The 19435-nt window shown below is 45.5% G+C and overlaps 1 protein-coding gene across 3 annotated transcripts in view; it reads left to right on the top strand.

The window, feature by feature from the left end:
- The first annotated feature begins 690 nt into the window (after positions 1 to 690).
- LOC149317734 (leucine-rich repeat-containing protein 24-like) overlaps positions 691 to 19435 on the top strand; it is a 42798-nt gene continuing 24053 nt past the window's right edge. The window contains exon 1 of one of the 3 annotated variants that reach the window (XM_089518112.1): positions 691 to 771. The gene's annotated coding sequence lies outside the window, so the exon portion shown is untranslated. Of the gene's footprint in view, positions 772 to 10497; positions 10562 to 19435 lie in introns of those variants that run through there. The other 2 variants (XM_089518113.1, XM_089518115.1) reach the window with 2 other exon arrangements.

The following is a 19435-nucleotide window of genomic DNA, read 5'->3' as shown; positions in this document are numbered from 1 at the left end:
GGAGGGAGAAAGGAAGGAATAGAAGAGAGAGGAAGATTGGCAGAAGGAGGGAGGGAGAGATAGAAGGGATGAAAGATGGAAGGAAGGAAGTAAGGAAGGAAGGGAGAGAGGGAAATGTACAAAAGGAAGGAAAGAAGGGAGGAAGGAAGAAATAAATAGTGAGAGGAAGATGGATGAAAGGAAGGAAGGAAGGAAGGGAGAGAGAGAGAGAGAGAAAGATAGACAGAAGGGAGGGAGGGAGATAGAGGATGGATGGAAGGAAGAAAGGAGGGAATAGAGAGAGATGGAGAGAAGGAAGGAAGGAGAGAGAGGGATAGAGAGAGAGGGAGATGGATAAAAGGAAGGGAGGAATAGAGAAGGAGATGGAAGGAAGGCAGGCAGGCAGGCAGAGGGGAGGCTGAGCGTGGCAGGGCCTGAGGCGCTGCTGTCCGTGGTGCTGAAGAGGCGTCCTCTTGCCCGGGAGGCCCCTGCCCTTCCATCCATCCCTTCATCCATCGCTGCATCCAGAGGAGTCCTCCTCGCAGGCGGCGGTGCGAAGGGTGGAGCTGCGGCGGTGACGTCACCCGCGGGCGTGCTGATTGGCCCGTTGGGCGCGTGACGCGGCTGGGCTGCTGGCCAATGGGGAGAGGGAGGAGAGGACGAGCCACGGCGCGAGTGGGGCTCAGAGAGAGAGAGAGAGAGGGAGAGAGGGCGCCCGAGGCCATGGAGAGAGGATCGGCCAAGAGAAGAAGAAGGAGAAGGAGCCAGAGGAGGCAGAGGCAGAGGAGCCAGGTGAGTGAGCGAGGAAGGAGGGAAGGCAAGGGAAGGAAGGAAGAAGAAAAAGAAGAAAGAGGGAAGGAAGGAGAGAGAGAGAGAGAGGGAGGGAAGGAGGAAGACGGAGGCAAAAAGGAAGGAAAGAAGGAAATGAAAAGAGTGAAGGGAAGATGGAGGGAAGGGCGGGAAAGAGGAGAAAGAAAGAGGAAAGAAATAAAGAGGGAAAGAAGGAAAGAAGATGGAGAGACAAGAAGGAAGGGAGATAGCGAGCAAAGAAAGAAGGAAGAGCGAAAGACGGAACGAGGGCAGAAGGAAGAGGAAGGGGAAGGAAGGGAGAGAGAGAGAGAGAGAGAAAATGGAAGGAAAGAAGGGAGGAAGGAGTATGGTGAGAGCAAAGGAGGAAGCAAGATAGAGCAAGGATGAATGGATGGATGGATGGAAAAAGAGAGAGGGAGGAGGGAGAAGGACGGGGGGCATCTGGCGAGGGCCAGGCTTTTGCCTCTTGGGTCCCTTTGGGGTCGAGAAGGGCTCCTGGGTCTCAGGAGAAGGGCACAAAGCGGAGCCTGGCCCAAGGAAAGAGTGCCAGCCCAGCTGGGTCCCTTGAGCCTCCAGAGACAGGAAAGGGACCTCCATCATCCCATAAAAACCCAGGTTGGTCCCTGGGACTCCCTGCCTTGGAATGGAGGGGGCTGTAACTGCCACCAATCCATCGATCAATAGATCAATGCCTTTTTGCAGCCCAGAGATCATGTTGTTGATGATGATGATGTATGCCTTCAAGTTGTTTCCAACTTATGGCAACCCTAAAGCGAACCTATCCTGGGGATTTCTTGGCCAGTTTCTTCAGAGTGCGTTTGCCATGGCCTTCCTCTGAGGCTGAGAGACTGTGACTTGCCCAGTGGCTGAGCCGGGATTCGAACCCAGGTCTCAAGTAACAACCTGTAACTGTGCAAATGTGTGATAAAGTACAAATTGTTGTTTGCCCCAAAGTCACCTTTGGCTTACGGCAACCCTAAGGCAGAGTGTTTGCTTGGCCAGATTTGTTCAGAGGGGTGTGTGCCATTGCCACTTTTTGAGGCTGAGAGAGTGTGACTTTGCCCAAGGTCACCCAGTAAGTTTTTATGGTCCAGCAGGGATTGAATCCTGGTCTCTGGGATCATAATCCAATGCTCAAACCATGGCACCACGCTGGCCAAAATACCTACACAAATATACAAATGCATGCACAATATGGAACGTACTGAAATCTATTTAAAAGGCATCAACATTGTTGTAATAGTAGGGAAAATGTAAAGCCGCCTCTGACTGCTAAAATGCTCCTTTTATTCTGCAGAGAAGTTCCCTTGTTCAGAGATCTTACACAGTTGGTTTTTATCTACTCCCAATAAAAATGTCAACTATGTAGTAAAGCCCTGTCAGTTTTGAGAGGCAAGAAGAAGAACTCTGCAGCTTTTTCCATAACCCTTTTATTTTGGTATCTTTTAGCAGATATCTCAAGGACAGTGTGGGCCTTTGGTATCCTTCGGGGTTTGGTTCCTGTACCAAAAGCTGTGGATGCTCAAGTCCTGTTGTTATTATTATCATTATTATTATTTTATACAACTTATGCCAGATGTTGGCCACAGAGTACCCACTTTCCCCCTAAAACTGGAAATATACAATGCCATAGTAAAACAATGTCCCTTATATAAAACGGCAAAATCAAGGGCTGCATTCACACTGGAGAAATAACCTGGTTTGGCACCGCTTTAACTGCCCTGGCTCAAGGCTATGGAATTCTGGGAGTTGGAGTTTGTTGTGAAGTCCAGAGCGGAGCGTTTGCTTTTTGTAATGTAAATATATTTTTAAAAATGTTTTGAAGCCGTGAATGTTTGAATCCAGGGATAAAACTATCTGTGGATATGGAGGGCTGACAGTGCCAGTCCAGGGCATTTGGGGAGAGAATAAAAACAGAAAATGAAATAACATAAAAATAGAAACAAATCCTCCCTTCTCTTTGGGGATCAAAGAGCATACTGGAACCACTTACCGACCGCCAGCCCTTTCCTGTGGCAGGGAGTTCCAGGGGACAGTCACACTTAGGCTTTTTGCATGGAGAGACTGGCATCTGTGAATCAATTCAAAATCAATTCACCTTTCCCACTGATACGTTTTAAGGCAGCAAATCTCTCCGTGGCATTTAAATCCAGCTTGAAGTTTCCATTCGCCACCATTCCAGATCAAAATAGAGGCTCCTCCGTTTCCTGGGCGGTGGTTGCACGATCCAAATCAATCCAATAGTGTACTCACACTATATAGATCGTTGCGGTCCTTAAAAAAGAGCCACTAAGGAATCTGATGCCAAATGCACGGGTTTAAATGGGCTTTTTGGTTGCAGTCAGTGCAAGTCTCAACGACAGGGAAATAACCCGGTTTCTAAACTGGGTTATTTCGTAGTGCGAATGGGGCCCCAGCATCCAAACTTGGCTCCAGGAAGGAGTTGCACTGCAAACACTGTCTCTCCCCGGAAGGAGAGAGCTTCACTTAGGGGCACAGGGTTGGTGATGGCTGCTCTCAGGTTGGCTTTGAAAGGCAGGTGTTTGGATGATCTCAGGCAACTCCATCTCCAGTCCCTCTGGCAGGGCAGTTCTTCTGGGGCAGACCCTCTTGAAGGCTGGTTGGCAGGACGCTCTTTTGTAGCGTGGTTGGGAGAGGCAGCCCCATCCACATGGGGGATGGTGGTCCTTTATTTGGGGGGCAGATCCCCCAAAATTGGATGCTTGTGGGTCCATGACCCTAACACCTCCACCTAGATACCCTTGGTGGCTTTGGACCAGGAAGGTAGCCACTGGTAGAAAGCTACGAGAGAAAGAACCTGCTTTCTGGGCCAACTGCATTGTCGGAGGCAAGCAAAACTTGACAAAAGTTACTTTTTGGGGGACTGCAACCAGCAGAATCCTCCCTCCCCAAGCTGCTGAGTTACATGTTGGAAAGGGCACCATTGTCAACTCCATCCACCTGTGACTTTATTCATGCCCTGACTTTTTCCAAACTGGGCTTACAAAAGAGAGAAAATTGCAGTAAAAAAAAAAAAGAAGAGAGAGAGAGATTTAGATTGTATTGAACAAACAACACAATTCAACCCATTTAAAATATTATGGTTGGTCCTCCACATGTGCAGTTTTGACTTTTGCATATTTGGTTATTTTTGGGTTTGACTAATATCTTCTCTCAAGGAATCTCTAGGTTCTCTAGCACCACTTTGCCAGAAGCTGACCATATAGCTGCACTGGAAGAGCTAGAGAACTTCTCTAGGCATTTGTCGGTGCTCCAGTGCAATTTTATGGCCAGCTAATGCCAGATGTTAGCCACAGAGTTGTGCTGGAGGACCTTAAGATTCTTATCTCGGGTTTAAATAAAGTGTTTCTTTATTTGTGGACAGGTGCCTTTGGAAAACGGCAGACAATGGCTCTTTTGGATTGTAGATCCACACAGAAGGATCAGTGCAGAATTTTTTTCCATTCGTTGTGGGCTAGAACATTGCATGGGCTTGTTTGCAGATCGGTTTTGTTAGTTTTAATGGGAATTCTTTGCACTTTTGTTTGAGTGCCACTTGCTTGCTTCCTAGCCCTTGGGTATGTGCATGGAGTTGTGAGTGAACGTAATAAATTAGAGGAAGACATGGATAGAGCATCATGTACAAAAGTAAGGTTATGCAAGGGTATGGGGACTGTCTTTATGGGCAAACTTTGTAGTACTAACCGCTGATGCCTGGTGGCTCCATGTCAGCGGTGCAGTGAATCCACTGTAGGCATCCTTGCAGACTCAGTCTAAGGAATCCTCTGTAGGTTCTCAATAGTTCAGAACCATGGAAAGTGCCTTTAACCTTTGCAGTTAAATGCAGAGCAGAGTCACTCCTTCCTACTGGAAGCCCCTTGGCTCCAGGTAAGCTCCCCCACCCCTTGATGCACTCCAGATAATAATGCAAAATCCACAAAACATTGATGCCTTTATGGGGACAACCAAAATGCACAAAATACATGATGCAAGCTTTCAAAGCTCCTCTAGCTTCTTCATCAGGCAAAGGGGTTAAAAATCAGGACAAAGTGTGGGGGGAAATGATGATGTTGGAGTCTTAGGTCTACATTTTCTCAAGGTGTTGTTATAGTTGTTCCCAGTTAGGATGGTACAGAGGGATATCCATCCAGGCAGAGGCCATTCCTCCTCCTTGGCCATGTGGGCTCCAGGGGACAGTTGTAAAGTCCAGGAAATACAATTTAAACTCCACATTGTTGTTGTTGTTGTTGTTGTGTGCCTTCAAATTGTTTCTGACTTATGGTGACCCTAAGTCAAACCTATCATGGGTTTTTCTTGGCAAGATTTATTTAGAGGAGGTTTGCCATTGCCTTCCCTGAGGCTGAGAGGATGTGACTTGCTCAAGGTTACCAAAGAGGTTTCATGGCCAATAAGAGAATCAAACCTTGGTCTCCAGAGTTCTGGTCCAACACTCAAACTACTTTGCCACACTGACTCTCTTAAACTCCATTAGCAACACAAAAAGAAACCTCCTTTGAGATCCAGGCTATCTCTGTCCTGTTCTGTCCTGGGGGAATCTAGATAATAATGTTCATTTAATTCCTGGAAAGGATGTTGCAGCGTTCTTTGCTTCCTATGTATAAAAAGAGGGATTTTTCATTCTGTGGATGATCAAGCCTTTAAGGGAAGGTTTGTGATTGTGGGAGTCCTCTGGTAACTTCAAGAGCTAATACTTCAGCAGATGAGAATAACATGAGCAAATCATATGGATTAATAATTTAGGAAGGAAGTGTTTATTCTTCATGTCCAGCCTTTCCAGAGCAAGGAGGGGGTCCTATGCCAACGAGGAGGCAAGTCCATTTTGGTGTTGGGCTTGAACTTTAAAAAGAGTTATCAAAACCCCTTTATATGAGAAAGGTACCTGGGAGCCTTAGCAGACCACAAGTTAAACATGAGTCAACAGTGTGATGCGGCAGCTAAAAAGCCAATGCAATTCTAGGCAGGATTAGTAGGAGAATAGTGACTAGATGGAAGGAGGTAATAGTGCCACTCTATTCTGCTTTGGTCAGGCCTCACCTGGAATGCTGTGTCCAGTTCTGGGCATCACAATTCAAAAGGGAATGTTGAGAAACTGGAGCGTGTCCAGAGGAGGGCAACCAAGATGGTGAAAGGTCTGGAAACCATCAAGCCCTAGGAGGAGCTGCTTAGGAAGCTGGGGATGTTTATCCTGGAGAAGAGAAGGTTAAGAGGTGATATGATAGCCCTGGTTTAAATATTTGAAGGGATGTTGTGTTGAAGAGGGAGCAAGCTTGTTTTCTGCTGCTCTAGAAAATAGGACCCGTAACAATGGATGCAAGCTGCAGGAAAAGAGATTCCGCCTAAACATTAGGAAGAATTTTCTGATAGTAAGGGCTGTTCAACAGTGGAACACACTCCCTCGGAGTATGGTGGCATCTCTTTTTTTGGAGGTTTTTAAGCAGAGGCTGGATGGCCGTCTGTTGGGAGTGCTTTGGTTATGTATTCCTGCATGGCAGAATAGAGTTGGACTGGATGGCCTTTGTGGTCTCTTCTACCTCTAGGATTCTATGAAAGCTACTGAATCCGTTTTGAGTATAGTGTTCAGCATTTGAGATAGGTTTAGACTCAAACCCAAAGCAGATTCAAACAAACAAACAAAAAACCCCACCAAACAATGATACCTTTGTTTTTTGTGGGTTTTTCGGGCTATGTGGCCATGTTCTAGAAGAGTTTATTCCTGATGCTTCACCAGGATCTATGGCTGGCATCGTCAGAGAAAGATGCACCTTCTGAAGATGCCAGCCACAGATCCTGGTAAATATGGCCACGCAGTCTGAAAAACCCACAAAAAACTATGTGTGCCAGCCATGAATGCCTTCGACTTCACAGTGATATCTTTATTGGCCAACTGAAATGCACAATATTGTATACAATATACAATAAGGCAGATTCATTATGCCACAGGCTGGTGACTCCAATGTTGCCGAGGTGGTGGTAGCATCTCCTTCTTTGGAGGTTTTTAAACAGAGGTTGGATGGCCATCTGTCAGGAATGCTTGGATTGTGTATTCCTGCACGGCAGAAAGGGTTGAACTTGATGGCCCTTAGGGTCTCTTTCAGCAATATGATTCTTTGATTCTATTCTATGCTCTGAATTCTACCTGCCATGTTCAAAGAGTTTGATGAAGGGGCTTGGACCATGATTTGCTCACACTTCAGTCTTTGTTCAGTCCAGTCAGTCTGCTCTGAGCTTTGATGCAACTGGTTGTTCATGAATCCTAATTTACAATCCCCTGTTTGTGCCAAGGCAGCCTGCTTCGGAGCAGGATGACAGATCTTATGAACGGCCTGCCGCTCCATCCTCAGGTTCACTTGGGTTGCCATAGCTACTTACGGCAAATACTGCAAAGACTGAAGTGATAGCATTAACGGACAGGGAGTGCCCGGTTTCCCCTCATATTGCAACAAAAGACCTATATTCTCTCATTGCTCTTGCAGAACCATGGAAGCAAAGGGTCACTGCTGTTCTGTTGGGTTGCCAGCTTTTTGGGTGCACAATCTGCTTTGCATAGCTGCTTGGCAAACAGATGTTCAACAAGTGCAGCTCACCATTCTGTCATTTTGTGCCATGTTTTTATTCCTTTGCTTAGTCGCTGTGCTTCACCTGTTGCAGTTTTCTGTTTCTTACGCAGTTGTTCAAAGCTGTGAGTGATATGCGAGACAGGTTTTTCTGTTTGATTGCAAGGGATTCTGGGAAGCACTGTGGATTCATTACAAACCCACCACCCTACTCCACCCAGAATACTACCTCTCCAACAGGTAGGAATCCTGTTGGTGTTTTTAGCATGCATAAGTTCCCCTATGGAAGTAGTTGGATATTTCTGATCCAATAAAGAACAGCTGTATTCAGTTCAAGGTTGTGGAAGCAGAGTTGCACATGAATGTGCATTGCACACGGATGTACTAGGATGCATGTTTGCCTTGAGTTGTGTATTTATTTACACCTTGGCTGGCTTGGTTCAGTTGCACAGTGCTGCAGTCAAGACCAGAGTTGTGCAACAAAATAAATGCATGCTTCCATGTGCAGAACAAGCGTGGTGCTGAGTGTTGGATTAGGGCTCTGAGAGTCAGGGTTTGAATCCCAGCTCAGCCATGAAACCCTTGGGCAAGTCACACTCTCTCAGCCTCAGAGGAGGACAAGGACAAGTATTGGAGCCAGTGTGATGTGGTGGTTTGAGTGTTGGACTCGGACTGTGTGAAAGCAGGGTTCAGATCTCTGTTCAGCCACAGAAAACCCATAGGGTGACCACAGACGAACCTCCTCTGCATTAATCTCACCAAGAAAAGCCTATGACAGGTTTGGCGTGACTTGAAGGTACATAACAAGAAAGCCAGAGCAGTTTCAGCATTGGATTAGGTAGGACTTGGGGAGACCACAGTTGAATTTCTGTGGTAAGCCACACTTTCTCAGCTTAAGAGGAAGGCAATGGTAAAGTGCCTTTGAACAAATGTAGCCATGCTCAGCCATGGAAACTCCTAGATAACCTTTGGCAAGTCACACTCTCTCAACTTTAGGGGAAAGCAAGGGCAAGCCCCCTCTGAACAAATGCTGATAAACTAAAGTAAACTAGGACTTTGAATCCTCAGATGGCCATGCAAACCAACTGAGGTGTTTTTGTTGTTGTCTTCAGAGAAATGTAAGATACTGCACTTAAGGCCAAAAAACCAAAATACTTAGATATAGGATGGGGGACACTTGGCTTAAGGAGCCTTATACATGTGAAAGGGATCTAGGAATCCAAGTAGACCACAAGTTGAACATGAGTCAATGGTGTGATGCAACAGCTAAAAGGGCCAATGTGAATCTAGGCTGCATCAGTAGAAATATAGTGTCTAGATCAAGGGAAGTAATAGTGCCACTCTATTCTGCTTTGGTCAGGCCGCACCTGGAATATTGTGTCCAGTTCTGAGCACCTCAATTGTCCACAGGAAGGCAATTAAAATGGTGAAGGGTCTGGAAACCATGCCCTATGAGGAAAGACTTAGGGAGCTGGGGATGTTTAGCCTGGAGAAGAGAAGGTTAAGAGGTGATATGATAGCCCCTGTTTAAATACTTGAAGGGTTGTCATACTGAGGAGTGAGCAAGCTTGTTTTCTGCTGCTCCAGAGAACAAGACCTGGAAGAATGGATGCAAGCTGCAGGAAAAGAGATTCCAGCTCAACATTAGGAGGAACTTCCTGACAGTAAGGGCTGTTCAACAGTGGAACAAACTCCCTCGGAGTGTAGTGGAGGCTCCCTCCTTGGAGGTCTTCAAATGGAGGCTGGATGGCCATCTGTCTCAGGGGATGCTTTGATTGAGAGTTCCTACGTGGCAGAAGGGGGTTGGACTGGATGGCCCTTGCGGTCTCCTCCAACTCTAGGAGTCTATGATTCTAGATTCCTTGACTGAGCCTATCCACCTGTAATGCGGTCTTCTTCTTTTCCTTTTGCCTTCCACTTTGCCAAGCATCATTGTCTTTTCTAGTGAGTCATTTCTTCTCATGATGTCCCTGAAGTATGACAACCACAGTTTAGTCATCATGGTTTCTAGAGAGAGGTCAGCCTTGATTTGCCATGGGACCCATTTATGCTGAATTTCAAAAGGAAACACTTTTATGGCATGAAACACCAGGTAGGATCCATGTTGTTGTTATTGTTGTTGTTGTGTGCCTTCAAGCCATTTCTGACTCAGAGTGACCTTAAGGCAAACCTATCATGAGCTTTTCTTGGTTTTCTTGTTCAGAGGAGTTGTGCCATTCCCTTCCCCTGAGGCTACACAGTCTACACACTACATAGTCATAGCATTTTGATTCCACTTTGACTGATGTAGCAACATCCTATGGAATTCTAGGATTTGCCATTTGTGGAGAGTCATTTGGAATTCTCAGCCAGAGAGCTCTAGTGCTGCCCCACTCTACAATTCCCAGAATTCCATAAGATGAAACCATGGCAGTTAAAGTGGAATCATAGTGCTATAATGGTGTAGTATGAACGGTCGCATAGACTAGATGTGGTATCAGGCATGGGAGAGTCCAAAATGACAAAAGAGTCTTTCTTGTTATGTTGTCATGTGCTTTCAAGTCAACTTGGACTTAGGGTTTTCTTGGCAGAGGAACTTTGCCATTGCCTTCCTGTTGAGGCTGAGAGAGAGTAACGTGCCCAAGGTCACCATCCAATGGGTATCCATTAGCTGAGAAGGGATTTGAACTTTGGTCTCCTGGGGTCCAAGTCATGACACCATGCTAGCTCTTAAGATTTATTCAGAGGATTTATTTACCATTCATTGCCTTCCTCTGAGGCTGAGAGAGAGTGACTTACATAGCATCACATAAGGTAGGGATTGTTTTAGCTGTGTGGTAGTTTCAATCTGGGTCTCTCACCTTGTCCATTTCTCAAATTCCTAAAGCACACTGGCTCTAAAGAAGGCAGTACCTTAAAGACAAACTGACATTTTATATGGCATAAGGTTTTGTGGACTGCTGTGCACTTGCCTTTGGTAAAGCAGGGTGCAATCCACAAAAGTGTGTGCCAGATAATGGTCTTTAAGGTCTCACAAGACTCTTGGTTATTGCTTTTGCTGCAAAAGACTATCATGGCTCCCACTCTGAAAAATGAAACCTCTCCCTCCCTCCCTACCTCCACCTTCAGCTCTGCATTTATTTAACTTCCAGAGATCTGGCGGAGAAGTCGGAACCTCGAAGGACTGGAGTGCATTTGTGCACACGTCAGCCATATCGGTGCATATATATTAAAAGCAACTTTGAGATTATGTCCCCTCTTTCCCAGGGTCAGGAACCAGAAAAGAGGCTATCCTGCTGAGCTAAGGGACTGGTATGTGTGTGTGTGTGTGTGTGTGTAACAAATGCAAAAGCAATGACATTAATTTGAAAGTACATTGGAGGCAGGAACATTTTGCTTTCTACCTTCCATCTAACATTAAGAGTGTTCACAAAGGGAGCCGTGCCACTGGATAAAAAAAACATTCTTGCTTAAGCCTCCAGCTGTGAAATATCTTAAATCAGTCTGACAGGGGCCTGCCACCATGACAGCCAAATGAGGAAATTGTACCCTTGGGGTACACTCCATCATACCCATATTACAGCAGCATCCCTGTCCCCTTTCCCTTCTGCTTTTCCTGATATCTCCAAAAGTGGGATTTGCTCCATGGCAACAGAAGCTGCCTTGGCTGAAGGAGGAAGGAGGGTGGCTGTGCAGCCAGTTTTTGGACCCACGGTAAATATGGCAGTGATGGCATAGGCTCCTAGCTATAAAGAAGATGCAATTCACAGACCCACACATCTTGCTTTTTCCCCCTTTACATACAGAAGGATAAAGAGATCGGATTTCTTTGGGCTGCCACCGAGCTGGTTTTAAAATAGCTGAGTGCGCCAGGAAGTGTAATGCATATACAGAATGGTAGAAAATAGCTTAGCCTGAAAATGAGCAGAGAAAATGTGAATGCACTTACATCCAAACAGAAGAAGCTTATCGTGAGCCAGCCCAGTGTTATCCATGCTCTCCAGGTTTTCTTCCAGGCAGGATGCTTTCCCTAGCCTTACCTGAACTGTGTCCAAATGCTCAGTTGTAGCAGTTTGATAGCACATTAACCACCGTGGCTTTGCCCTACAGAATCCTGGGATTTCTACTTTGTCAAAGGACTTGCAGAGAGCTCTGGTCTTTGATCCTCCGACTGTTCTGGTGTCCCTGAATTCCTGAGCATTGGCCATGGTGGCTAGGACTTTGGAGAGCTGAAGCCCAAAACATCTGGCAGACCAGAGTTTGAGAACTGCTGCTCTTGTCCACTCCTCTAAGCTCTACCACTAGAGCTCTCCAGCAGAGAATTAGCCATCCCTCCCCAAACTATAAATCCCAGGATGGGGCCATGGCGGTTTAAGTGCTATCAAGCTAGTACAATTGTAAAGTGTTGTTATACCCCTGGAGATCCCTGGCTTTGTGTGGTGGTTGCTCAGGCAAGTATTTCTGAGGCTTTGTCCTACCCAGCTTCTGAAATGGAGTGTGTTCAGGTAGCTGTGGTGCCAACTCTGACTGGCAGCCAAGGCTTGCTGTGATTTCAGACAGGGTCCAGTTCTGGGCACCACAATTCAAAAAGGATGTGGACAAGCTGGAGCGTGTCCAGAGGAGGGCGAACAAAATGAATGGTCTGGAAACCACCAAGCCCTATGAGGAACAGCTTAGGAAACTGTAGTTTTAGCCTAGGGAAGAGAAGATTAAGAGGTGACATGATAGCTGTGTTTAAATATTAGAAGGGATGTCATGTTAATGATGCAGCGAGCTTGTTTTCTGCTGCTGCAGAGACTAGGACCTGGAGCAATGGATTCAAGGTACGGGTAAAGTGATTCCATCTAAATATTCAGAAGAACCTCCTGCTGGCAAGAGCTGTTCAACAGTGGAGGACGCTCCCTTGGAGTATGGTGGAGTCTCCTTCATTGGAGGTTTTTAAACAGAGGTTGGATGGCCATCTGTCACAGGGAGGGCTTGAAGTGGGTTTTCCTGCATGGCAGAAGGGGATTGAACTGGATGACCCTTGGGATTTCTTCAAACTTTAGGATTCCATTATTCAGCAGTGGATTCATAAATGGCAAGCAGTTGGACTAGATGCTCCTTGGAGTCACTTCTAAAGAGCCAGCACGGTGTAGTTGCTTGAGAGTTAGACTAGGACTTTGGGAGAGCTAGGTTCAAATCCTTGTTCAGCCATGACAACCCATTGGATTGCCTTGGACAAGTCACACTCTTAGGCTTGCCCAAAGTCAACCAGTAGGCTCCCATGGAGGAAGACAACAGCAAATCGCCTCTAAAGGAATCTTGCCAAGGAAAGCCTATGAGAGGCAGTACGGTATAGTAGTTTCAGTGTTGAACCGTGAGTGGCTGTATGGTGTAGTGATTTCAGTGCTAAACTTGGACTCCGGGAGGCCTGTTTGGTAATGGAAAACAATTGGGTTATTCTGGCAAGTCACACTCTCTCAGCCTCAAAGGAAGGCAAGGGCAAACCTCTGCAGAAATCTGGCTAAGGAAACCCTTTGATAGGGTCACCATAGGTTGGAATCTGTAGAAGAAAAGTATTCTGTATATGCTCAGAAGCAATGTTGTATTATTATTAAGACATGGATATTTTTGCTCAGGAGTGCAAGAAATATAGGATCTGAACAGACAGGCCAAAATAAAGCTGCTTCAGGACACTTTGGAAGTATGCTGTTTAAATGACACATGCATCTTCAGAGTCCAGAAGCTGCGCCAAAGCTGTGCTCCAGTCTTTAGGACTGGAGCATGGCTATAGCGTGGCTTTCGGACTCTTAGGACATGTGCATCATTTATTATTATTATTATTATTATTATTATTATTATTAACCTTTATTTATGAAGCGCTGTAAATTTACACAGCGCTGTACATGCAATCTTTTTAGTTAGACGGTTCCCTGCCCTTGGGCTTACAATCTAAAAAGACATGACACAGAAGGAGAAGGGAGTGGTGGAGGGACAGGGTAAGAGGTCCAGCAGTTCCTCTCTACCTCCAAGGCCTGGACCAAGGCAGATGGACCGGAGGGAGGGCTTGGCTTCAAAATGGAAGGTTAATCTTCTTCCAGGGAAAATACATACTCTCAAGTAGGATAATGCATATACAGTACATAGCAATACAGGAAATGGTTCGATAAACAGGCAACAAAAGAACATCAGATAGTAAGCGACAATTATGCAATGCCTGGGAAGGCTTCTCTGAACAGGATGGTTTTCAACTCCGTTTTGAAGCTAGTTAAAGAAGTGATGGCTCTTGCTTGTGGGGGAAGAAGGTTCCAGGAGTGAGGGGCAGCAAGTGAAAAGGGGCGAATCCGGGATGGGGCAGAGGAAATCCTGGGCTGAGACAGGAACCCTTGACTACCAGAACGGAGGGCCCTGGTGGGAAGGTGAGGAGAAAGAAGGTCTGATAAGTAAGGAGGGGCCAGTCCATGGAGGGCTTTGAATGTCGACAGCAGGAGCTTATACTGAATGCAGAAAGAGAGTGGGAGCCAGTGAAGGGATGCCAACACAGGAGATATGTGGTCAGAGCGGTGGGTGGAAGTGATAATGCGTGCAGCTGAATGCTGGACAGAGATTAAAGGACGGAGGTGAGAAAGAGGAAGCCCAGCCAGGAGGATGTTACAGTAATCCAGTCGTGAGATCACTAGGGCATGGACCAGGATCTTGGCAGTAGAGGCGGAGAGATATGGTCGGATTTTGGCAATATTGTACAAAAAGAATCTACAAGCCTTGGCTGTGGTCTGGATCTGAGGGATACAGGACAGAGAAGAGTCAAAGATAAAACCAAGACTGCGGGCTTGCTGGACGGGTTGAATAGAAATGTTGTCCACAGAGACAGAAAAGGAGTGTTGAAGGGTGGGCTTAGGAGGAAAGACAAGAAGCTCCGTTTTGGACATGTTGAGCTTCAAACGCCGATGGCGCATCCACTGCGAGACAGCTGTAAGGCAAGACTAGACTTGCTGTTCAAGCCTTGGAGAAAGGTCAGGGTTGAAAACCATTTAAACAGTATACCTCCAAAGTGACCTGAAGCACCTTTATTTTGACCTGTCTGTTTGGGCCCATATTCTCTATATGCTTAGGGGCAGTGCCTTTATTATATCTCTTATTATAAAGCAGTGTATTGTAAACCTCTTGGGGAAGGAGCATGGCCTCCGGAGTCTCCCTAAATTTCCATGCACACTTACAGAGCAATATAAATTGTATTAAAGCAACCCCAAAACAAATTCTGTAACTGAGAACCAATTCTGATTTTTTCCCCTTCATATAGCACCCAGATGCCATTCAACTCTCAAGTACCATGCAGAGCAAAATTAGTCCTGTGCATGCCCATCCAAGAGTGAGTTTCATGGACCATCGTAGGGAAGGCCATTGAGGAAACACATCTAGGACTGTGCTGTAAAACTCAACAGCCAAAAGGATAGAACAACACTGAAGCCTAGTAGTGTTAAATGGGGCAATAAAAACAAAAGAAGATGGGCTGCAGTTCGATAGCAAGGTCCATGCTTTGCATGCCAAAGACCCCAGGTTGCATCTTTGAAACCCTGGAGAGAGCTACTGCCAATCTGTCTGGGCAAAGTGCAACTCTGGGGTGGCATGAGACCCACAAGGCTGTTTGGGGGGGGGGGGGGCTGTGGGGAGCATGGCCTCCACCACAGAAAGGTTTCAGAGACCTTATTAACATCACAGCTAAATGTAGAAAGCACTAACGTGCACACAGCCAGGCCTGCTAGATAATTTTACTTTCAGTTGGCAACTTTCCTGTTAGCAACCTGTCTGTACAGTTCTAGTGGATATTAGCATGAGAGATGCATCATGCCTGCACACTTCAATTTTCTTTGTTTGCTGCTGCGCGGTGTAGCCTCAGGGATTCGTCTTTCAATTGTCTCACCCTTCAGGTGGCTGTGCACTGCCACAACGGGGGCCCAGCCAGGGAGATCTTGAACATGAGCCATGGGAAGGTCGTTTGGGTAGAATTTATTTCTAGGGAGCTCACCGCCTATTGTGAGGAGATGCTAGAACCCATCGGCTCCAGGACTCCTGTAGACCACCTGCTGCATCTGTTTGCCACCAGCCAAGGTCACCTTCTAGCAGCTACGAGTGTCAGTTTTGGTTCCATGTGAAATTTTAGGGGACATCAGGAATTTGAAGTCAGATTCAGCTCTAAACAGGGTCCCAGTCCCTTCAACCATCTTTTTTTCTGGCAAGAGAAGAATGAATGAACATGAGTTAACATTGTGACGCAGCAGCTAAATAAGCCAATTGATTCTAGGCTGCATTAATAGGACTTTAATGTCTAGATCGAAGGAAGTAATAGTATCACTCTGTTCTGCATTGGTCAGACCTCAGCTGGAATACTGTGTCCAATTCTGGGCACCACAATTCAAGAAGGATGTGGAGAAGCTGGAGGGTGTCCAGAGGGCAACCAAAATGGTGGCAGATCTGGAAACCATGTCCTATGAAGAGAGACCTAGGGAGCTCAATGTGTTTAGCCAGGGGAAAAGATGATTAAGAGGAGATAAGGTTAAGGAGTGACATGGTAGCCATGTTTAAATATATCAAGGGGCGTTAAATTGAGGATGGAGCAAGCTTGATTGTTGCTACTCCAGAGACTAGGACATGGAGCAGTGGATTGAAACTGCAGAAAAATAGATTCTACACCAACATTCAGAAGAATTTCCTGGGAGTAAGAGCTGTTTGACAGTGGAAGATGCTGCCTTAGAGAGTGGTGAAGTCTCCTTCTTTGGAGGTTTTTAAACTGAGGCTGGATGACAGTCTTTCAGGTGTGCTTTGATTGTGTCTTCCTACATGGCAGAAGGGGGTTGGATTGGATGGCCCTTGGGGTATCTTGCAACTCTATGATTGTATGAATTGCCTTTCTATAAGCCTCCAGGGCTAGCAAATCTCCATTTAAATAGGTTGTAGGTATCCCTCCCCACACAGCCCCAAAATCTGTCACCTTTCCCTTCCTAATTTTGTAGGAAAGGGATGCAGCTAGTTGCCTAATTCCAGAATTGGGGGGCCAGAGCTTTTAACCACCTTTTTCACACACTAAGAGGTTTATCACATCGCGTTCCGAGAACATTTTTGGAACCCGATTGGAACGGAACACTTTCAACTTTACCGCACGGTTTTGTCCCCATCGGGTTCCCATCGGGTTCTACATACCCCTCAAAGTGTTCCATATGTGTTCCTCGGAGGGAACGGATTAGAAAGTGATCCAAGCTTGTGGAAACGTTTTTAAAACGGTCCAAGAAATGTCAGAGCGGTAATGTAATCCATTCTTACTTCCGTTCCCATGTTCTGCCTTGTTGTGATTGGCTGAAAGGACTTCCCTCCCTGCATTCTGTCTCCCCAGCTCTAGCCTGGCCCTGGATGGGGCTCCTCGACTGCAGAGTCCTCCAAAGCCTGGCTGGGGCTTGAGAGAGGCTGTCTCCCCAGCTCTAGCCTGGCCCTGGATGGGGCTCCTCGACTGCAGAGTCCTCCAAAGCTTGGCTGGAGCTTGAGAGAGGCTGTCTCCCCAGCTCTAGCCTGGCCCTGGACAAGGTTTAAAAATGTAGGACCTTCTTTTTAAAATTTCCTGACCAGGAATTTTTTTTTAAAAGTCCTACATTTTAAAAAATTGTCCTACATTTTTCCTAGTTTGGAGGTCCCCAAGGATGGCAACCCTATGTTTATGTATATGTATAACATTTATATATATATGTGTGTGTGTGTGTGTGTGTGTGTGTGTGTGTGTGTGTGTGTGTCTAAAAGTATACATACAATATATATACAATATACATATTTTAAATATGTAATATATACAAAATATATATTATATATAATATAAATATATTACACACAATATATACATATATATGCATATTATATATATATATATGTATATATAATTTTTTGTATATATAGATTGCGGACTATATGTGTGTATACATGTGTGTGTGTGTGTGTGTGTGTCTATATGTATCTTGTATATAAAAAGATTAGGTTGTGTTTGCACAGATATCTCCCTGTAAAAGCCTTTTGTTCTGTGTATGTGGTACTCATGAACAAGAATACACAGTTACAAATACGCATGTGCAAATATTGAAACGTTCTCATACTTATCACGCTTCCTATAAGGACAAATGCGGTAAATTGTGTTCCCGTTACGTTCTCGGAACGCTTTACATTTTTGAATGCGATAATATCCGTTCCCATAACGTTACATCTTGAAACGTTTTCGGAACAGAATAGAAACGTTTCAGGCACTGATGCGATAACCTTCTAAATCTTTGGGAGCATTTGTGTCCTAACTTGAGATGAATTCCCTCTGCCATCTTCCCTTTGCTCTACAGCCAAGTGCCTCAGCAGACACATTCTTTCTTGCTGTTGGCTAATCTGAATCCTTAGCCAGCTGACTTTGAAATCCTTCCCGTGCCCATAAGCCGCTTTAGAATTAATTGCAGTTCTCTAAATACACTAGACCAGAGAAACCTAGCGGAGGGAAACTAAGCACCTGGCACTCTTCTCCGGCAGATGCCCTCTGAGGAAATGGAGCAACTAACCAAAGGGCTTGGCTCTCTTTGAATTTGCCCCTTATTCCCCAAATATGAACTGAATTGAACAATATATACCATCGACTTGAAGGCACAACAACATAATGTCCCCTGATTCCCCCTTGACTTGACATTGACTCCATTGACTTGAAGGCACAACATCATAAGTCAGAAAATGACTTGAAGGCACACAACAGCAACAATAATGATTATTATTATTATTATTATTATTATTATTGGAGAATGGGAATCTCCAATGGGAATCTTTTGGAGATTTCCATTCTCTAAAAACCATCGTTGTTGTGGTTGTTGTGTGCCTTCAAGTCATTTTCTGACTTATGTCGTTGTGCCTTCAAGTCAATGGACTCAGTGTCAAGTCAAGTCAATGGGGAGTAAGGGGTCATTTTTGGACTCATTTTCTGACTTATGGCAAACCTAAAGCGACACAACCATTGGGCTTTCTTGGCAAGATTTGTTCAGAAGAGGTTTGCCATTGCCTTCCCTTGAGGCTGAGAGCGTGTGACATGCCCAAGGTCACCCAGTGGGTTTGATGGCCAAGCTGGGAATCAAACCCTGGCCTCCAGAGACATAGTTCAACACTCAAACCACTATGCCATGCCCCCGCCATGTATATTTTTAATAACATCAAATAACTGTTCTTTCCCCCCACTCAACCTTTGATGGATGCCCAAACACCCATTTGCTGTGCCATTCTCTGGCCCAATTTACTGTGCACTGCCTCTCTGCCTTATGGTTGTATTTACAAGGTTTGGGGCCTCAAGGTCAGTTTTCGTCTGCCTAGCCCACCCCGTTTAAGCTTTATGATCCAACGTCATGCTTGATCCCTTATAATCTCCAAGGAGGATCCATTATAATCCCTTATTATTAAGAGGCTGATAATTTTACATTTAATCCCCACCCTATCCTTTGAGGATCAGATCGGATTACAATATTTTAAAAACACATTATATATACAGTACACACACGCACACACATATACATGCCTCAATTGCAGAGGTGTTGGACACCAAGAAAATTCCACACAAAGTTTGGGAGAAAGGTGGCATAGAAATAAAACAAATAAATGAAAGAAGCAAACAAACCATAATGTTTCAGGGTCCCTTTCACACTACACAAGTATAGCACTGTGATTCAACTTTAAGTGGCATGGCAACATCCTATGGAAGCCTGCAGTTTGCATCTTAGGGAAGGGAAATGCACCCAATTTTTAGCAAGAGAGCTCTGTGTCTGCATATCCCAGGTTTCCCAGATTTCCATAGACCCTGAGTTCAGGACCAGCCCCTTCTGTGTGGCTCTTCAGTAAGAGCTGTTGGACAGTGGAAGACACTCCCTCGGAGAATGGTGGAGTCTCCTTCTTTGGAGGTCTTTAAACAGAGGCTGGATGGACATCTGTCAGGGATGCTTTGATTGTGAGTTCCTGCATGGCAGAATGGGGTTGGACTGGATGGCCCTTGGGGTCTCTTCCAACTCTACGATTCTGTGATTCTGTGATTCTATTCTTGGACTGCAGCCACTAGCATT

The sequence above is a fragment of the Sceloporus occidentalis genome, unplaced genomic scaffold (genome assembly GCF_023333645.1).
Source record: "Sceloporus occidentalis isolate IW3139 unplaced genomic scaffold, rSceOcc1.0.p SCAF_3, whole genome shotgun sequence".
Lineage (NCBI taxonomy): Eukaryota > Metazoa > Chordata > Lepidosauria > Squamata > Phrynosomatidae > Sceloporus > Sceloporus occidentalis.
The sequence above is the reverse complement of the archived record's forward strand: the minus strand, read 5'-3'. Positions and strand labels throughout refer to the sequence as shown.